Source organism: Ruditapes philippinarum, unplaced genomic scaffold (assembly GCF_026571515.1).
Source record: "Ruditapes philippinarum isolate M1 unplaced genomic scaffold, ASM2657151v2 ctg5634_1_1_1_1, whole genome shotgun sequence".
NCBI classification, from domain to species: domain Eukaryota; kingdom Metazoa; phylum Mollusca; class Bivalvia; order Venerida; family Veneridae; genus Ruditapes; species Ruditapes philippinarum.
Window position 1 is genome coordinate 13553 of NW_026856479.1, and position 6936 is coordinate 20488.

Here is a 6936-nt window from a genome sequence, read left to right on the forward strand (position 1 = left end):
TTAAGAGAAACTAACTCTTTCGGTGTTTACTCTACTAATAAAGATTAATTGTTCAATATTTTTATTGGTTTCATAATACGACTTTTTAATCTTATTCATAAATTTCACGTTAATTTGTAGTTCGGTTATTATTTCTATAGATAATTCTAGACATCTTCCAAATAATATTAGTGACCGAAAATTAAATTCAGGTTATATTTTCGTAAAATTAATTAATTATAATTTGCGGATCACGATTCAAATTAATATTTCTCTCACACCGATTCTATATTAATTTCTGTTGGGTGGCGAGTTGACTAAAAGGAAATTAATTTTCGTCCGTGATGATTTCCGGACTAGATAAATCTATTCATTTATTAATAGATCATTGACTTAAATCGACGATCAATTTAGACTGGTTCCTTACGGTAGCCAAATATCATTACGCTCGTATTGTACCGACATATTAATTCCTTTCGTATAAGGTAAAGAAAATTTTATATTCTCACAGGACATAGTATAATTCATTACTATTTAATGTAATAAAAAACCAGAATATAAACAAACACCATGCTGACCGAGTGGAATTAGTTCAATTAAAATTAGATACACTGCAACTTAATCTGACGGATTATGAGAGATACAGTAATAGTATTTAGAGATAGGAAAACCTGATATTCGGCTGTGAACAGGGAAACACTTTTTAATAGGATGGTACTTCAGTACCCTATAAGACTACAGTCAAGGCGCATATTCCTGTGGAAACTTGATTCTATAAGATTACATATATTTATACTTTTCATTTAATTTTCATGGAGATAATAAAGGATGTTTAGCCCAATTAATTTTGTGACTCTTAGATTAAACAGAATCTAATTTTTTAATAGAAAGGGCCCAGGTATCACAGTTATTTATCATAATGTGTTCGTATAAAAAAAACAGAACTTTCTTTCAAGGTTCATTTTAAAGTTATGCAAGTGATAAGAAAAAGGCCCCTCATACATTAAGTCTGGTTCGAGTGAATATCTTTGATAGTTTTCTGAGGAATGAACATCAACTAAAACATAACAATCACCTATGCATAAAATCTGTCTACAACAAGACTTGAGCTGGTCTGTGTTTAAAAACAATTGTGAAAGAAAAGCATGTGTTTTGATTGGTCATGATTGTCAAACCAGAAAGTGTTGAGAAAAAGGTGTTGTTGAAAGGTTAAAGTTTTGTAATGAATGCAAGATTAAAAATAAGCCGTGCTGTCATCAAAGATGTACATTCAGGGTTAAACCAGTTGGTGCCTAATAGTGTATCAAGTTAACAGGAATTTACTTAAAAGGTAAAACAGAATCCTGGAGACAGTCCCTGGGGATTTCGCTAGGATTGTCCTGACAAGCAGGAAATATTTCTGCATGATTGAGTTGTTTGTAAGGATCGCAGACTGCAATGTCCAATGTTTTTTCTTATTTATCAGAACTCTTTTCAAACATATGGAAGCTATGAACTTCTTTTAGGCTCACCCTGTCCTATTGTTGAGCGTGAGCTTTTGTGATCGGGCTTTTTCGTCGGCTTCCGTCCGTCTCAGTCGTCAACTTTATAACTTAAATGCATTCCTCATAAACCACTAAAGCAATATTCATCAAACTTCACAGAGAATGTTTCTTTGTGGTCACATTTGAAAATTGCTCAAAGAATTGAATTTTCTAATGCAAACTCATGGTTGCCATGCCATGGCAACCCAAAAGAAAAAACTTTAAATAGTCTCTGTCGAATTAAAAACAAATAGAGCAGAAGCTTAGATATTTGCACTGAAACATCGTTCTAGTGAGTGGTCTACCAGTTTTGTTCAATATAAAAGCCCTGGCGTCAAATTAGGCCCCGCCCCAGGAGTCATTGAGATTTTTTCCCCAATTATGTATAATAGTAAAACTTTAAAAAATCTTTTCTTTAAAGAACCCAAAGAGCGTAGAGCTATGATATTTTAGCAATGAACATCTTCTAATTGGCTTGTCTACTAAGTTGTTCAAATAAAGAGCATGTGGTTCAAAATTTGACGCGTCTGCCAGGCAGGGGGTCATTGATTTTCCCTATATGCATTATATGTAAATTTAAACTTATAAATCTTTCTTCGAAAAGAACCAAAGAGCCTAGAGCTATAGATATTTACGCATGAAAAATGTTTCTAATGGATGATAGACCGAAGTTTGTTCATAATAGAGAGCCGTTGATCGGACAATTGGGCCCCCTGAACCCTCTGGAGACATTGATTTATTCCATTACTATTACATCTGTCAGTATAAATCACACTAAAACTTAAAAATCTTCTTCGAAAAAACCGGCAATAATATGAGTTTAGAATATTTTAGGCAGTGAAAAATATCTTCTAGTAAGTGTCTACGAAGCATTGTTCAAATAAAAAGCCTTGGGTCAAAACTGGAACTTGCCCCAGGGGTGTTAATTGTTTTAACAATATATGTGTAAAGAAAAACTTAAAAAATTTTCTTTTAAAAACCCCAACAAGCAGCCTTAGATGTTTAGCTGAAAATCTTTCTAATGGGGAGTCCTATCCAGTTTGTCAAATAAAAGCCGCTGGGGTTTACAATACTGGCCCCGCTCTGGGGGCCTTATATCATCGTGGCGCGACTTCAGGGCCATCATGCCTCTGTTGTTATTAATTGTTTTGCACTTATTTTGGTAATACTATGCTCTTTTAGCTTGACTATTAATTATAAGTAATAATGGAACTAATGGGTAATAGCCATCCCGTGTTCAAGTCGAAGAGTCACGTACTAGTAGTTACATAACATGTAATTATTCAATCTGCCTATAAATATTTCAGGTGGAGCATAAGTGTGCACCATGGGTTTGTTGCAGAATAACTCCGTTTCCGTTCGTATTTAAAACCTACCTCTTTGAATTCATGGTCTTGGTTCATTCTTCCTCATTAGTTATATTAGAGTAGCGGATTTGTTATACTGAAAACTCATTAGAGAAAAGGTGTGTAGCCCCCAAGTTTTTTTCGGTTTCGCTACCATTTTATCAGGTGTTTCATAAAGTAGGTTACCAGGAGCACTAACCGTTTCTGCCCAGAGGAAAAAATGTGTCACGCTAAGTCACACACATTCTGTTATGAGCTAAGGTTTGGGGAACTTCTTACTCTAACTTATTAGGTATTACAGATAAGGTATATACAATATATATTGTTGCTTACGAAATTGTTGCTCTGTTCACTAGAGGTGTTCGCTCACTAAAGATAGTTCCGATTGAAATATAGATGCTTATAATGAGTATAATAAAATAATCTATGTAATGGAAAAGGTTCACAGCAAGTCCTCATGCCAGCTTAAATTTTTACTTTAAAATTGCTGCCCCAATCATATAATTTTCCTTCAGATTTAATCTCTGATAATTCTGAGAGACTTTAATCACGCTTATTCCCAAACAAGTGGAAACAGATCCGTAATGCGAGCATTCGGACTTGTCGGGCATACACTAACTTTCAGGGGTCAACTTCCGGCTATACCCCTTTGGAAATGGTAGGATCATACTAATGCGAGAGATATGATTTTTGCAAGCATGAAATAAATATCCCTCTGTGCATTGGTAGGTCCTTTTTAATTCTTGTTTTATATAGTTCAATATTTATAACCACTACTTATTCAGAGAAAATGAATCACCAGCAAATAGGAGAGAGAGAAATAACTAACTAGATCTGTCGTGCCGCCTAAACTCTCGATCTGCGTTGCTTAGATTGAGGTAGTTCCAAGGATTCTACGAGAACCTAGGTAAGTGTGGACGAGTATACTCGTTTTCGGGCCGCATTATTTTAGTATATTTTTTGTAACTACAGATTTCAAGGCTTATAATCACAAGGTAAAAATATGACAAACTATACAATAATTTGAACGACTAAATTTTCGCTGCTCCACTTACTTATGATGGGATGGCTGAACATACCGAAATATTTCTTTGTTTCCGCATGAGAAACATAAGAAATCATAGATGTTTGTATATTGGCAGGGACAACTGGTGGTGATTTATGGTGGCTGTTTTATTTGAGAAGGCTTAATTTTTCGTGCTCCTTACTTTGTTTTTGACAGTCAGCAATATTATTTTTACAAGTATTAAGTACAACTGTCATAGATAACGACTTAGTGGGTAGCGTTTAACTTGGTTCGTCCTCGAGGTGGGATACAAATGCATTCATTCTATTTACATTTCCCGAGACGTTGTGTGAGATTTTGTGTTTCATATAGGTCCAAATAAGTATTAATTGATTATATAATCCTGTGCTGAAATAATATTGTTCCTATAAATGCATGTAAAAACATTGTTTATTAATTCACCAGATTTGATTTTCCTTTTCAATAACGAAAGCCAAGGAACCCTGAGACACAGTTAGAAAGGGTCAAGGCCACAATCAAACTGTATTTTGATAGTTTCTGAAACTATAAAGTACTGAATTTGGAGAGGAACATATAAAATCTCCACTACGGTATTCAAGAACGTAAGTTGGTTATGCTGCAGTTAAGCACATTACGAGAGTAGAATTCTTCACGGCAGAGATAATCACGTAATGACCTAAGTAGATATTTACGACATAGATCATTAATAGACAATTTTATAATTCGTTTCACTTTATAAAAACTAGTTAATGACTCTAACTGCTCATTTTCTGATCAATGGAGTTCAAAACCTCCCGAAATTGTAGAAAAGATACAGTTGTTGTATAACAGTAAATTTAGAGTCATTACCATCATAGTTATTTGGTCGTACACTCTACTTTTATTGTTGAGGTTATTGGGACGTGATCAATTATATTTAGGGCCTTACTAGCCCGTAGGTAGATATTATTAAAAAATTTGACAAGTGGTTATAGAGGGTACCGAGGCTTTGTTCGATTAAAATTCAAGCGCGCGACTGCTTTCGGGAAGACTGTGCTTAAATACCACTGTCCCCTGAGACAGCATTGACTGTGGGTAGGCTCATTGCACTTAATTAGTTTCTTCTTGCATAAGGGGTACTTAGTTCGTTACGCTAAAGCGGATACATTATTCTTATAACACAATCAATACTCCGGTACAGTCTTTGGGGCATGTCATAGGTAATGAGTTGTTTCCAATATAAGATAAGTCTAGTTTAATTAAATCACAATAAACTTCGGCCTTTTCACACGCAAGATCAATTATGTTTACGAGAAGGAGCATATATTTGGCAGTGCGCTATAATGGAATCATTCTTCGATTCAAGTACCTATCGGGTTCACTGACAGTAACGTTTCACCCTACTTTTATCAAAAGAATTTTCATGTGCTATGCAAGAGTTACTAAACGGTTACTTTTATATTTAACACATGAAAATAAATGTGATTTTTAATTTTAGTTACATTCTCGCAATAGTTAGAAACAAATATGTTAGGGTAAAAAGGTATGATTGCTTCTTGTGTAGTGAGACTTATTCCATATCTCTGGTGGTGGTACTCGTTTGATCAGGTTGCTCGTGCCGTAATTAAATTTGGTGAACGAGGTACTTGTTTACGTCTTAGAATGAAACAATCTCTCATGAAACCAATAAAGTCCATTTTTTCCATTACCAAACTTCAGTCAGGAATGTTCCTTTGGGGGGTGTCACCTTTAAAAATTGGTTTCAATACTTAGGGAAATTTATTTTCCAATGGCAGGGACTCTGGGGTTGCCGAATGCAACCGAAAAAGAAAAAACTATTAAATCATTCTTTAACAAACCCACAGACTAAGAGACTCTCTCACATGAGTTTTGGCGATAGAATACTGTAGTTGAGTGTCACCAAAGTTGTTTCAAAATAAAATCCTGGGTCAAAATTGGGCCCCGCCCAAGGCGGGGTCTATTGGGGATTCCTTATATGCATATAGTGAATAACTTTAAACAATCTCCTAAGACCTAAGAGCTAGAGCTAGATAATTCATGTGCACATGAAAAGGTTCTAATAGCGTCTAGCAAGTTTTGTGTCGAGATAAAGAGCCCTGGGGTGGAAGAAGTTGCCCGCCCGCAGGGGGTCGCATTGAGATTTTCCCCCCTAATAGTGCATGATATGTATAATCTTGTGTGTCAATTTATTTAGATTATTCAGTATGAAACTTTTCTTTCCGTGAAGTGTCTACCAAGGTTTCTGTTTTTCAATTATAAAAGCGCCTGGTTCAAAATTTGGCCCCTGTTCGGGGGGTTATTTTTTATTTTTCCTTTTTATGTTGTAACAAACACTTAAATAATCTTCTTTGAAAAAAACCAATAGCTAGATTTAGATTATTAATCATGAACACTTCTAGTTGAGTGTCTAACAAAGTTTTGGTTCAAGATAATAGCCCTGGGGTCCAAATTGGCCCCGGGGTTCCCATTGATTTTGCCTATATGTCATATAGTAAAAACTTTAAAAATCTTCTTTGAAAAGACCCAAGATAGCTAGCACGTTTACGATATTCAAGCCATGATAATCTCTTAGGTAAGTGTCTCCATAAGTTTGTGTCAATTTAAAGCCATGGGTACAAAATGCCGCCCCAGGGGTGTCATTGTTTTATTAACTATATGCCCTGTGTAGGTAAAAACTCTAAAAAATCTCTTTAAAACCCAATGAGGCCCCTACGAGCTGTAAATGGTTTTGGGCATGAAATATTCTTCTTATGGCTGTCTAACCAAGTTTGAGTTTGTTCAAATTAAAAGGGGTGTGGGGAAAAATGGCCGATCCTGCGAGGGGGGGGGGGGGGCGCCAGTTGGGATCATGTTTCTCATTACAGTTGAAAGCTAAAAACTTTTAACATGGTTGTAAACACTCTTCTAAATGAAGGTCTTCCAAGTTTGTCAAATAAAGCCTGGGGTTTAACCTGGCCCGCTCCGGGGGCCTATCTACAAGGTGAGGCGACGCTCAGGGCCTTGATGCCAACTGTTTAATAACTTTGGAAAAGTCAAGAATAAGTCTCTAGTTGATCACCTG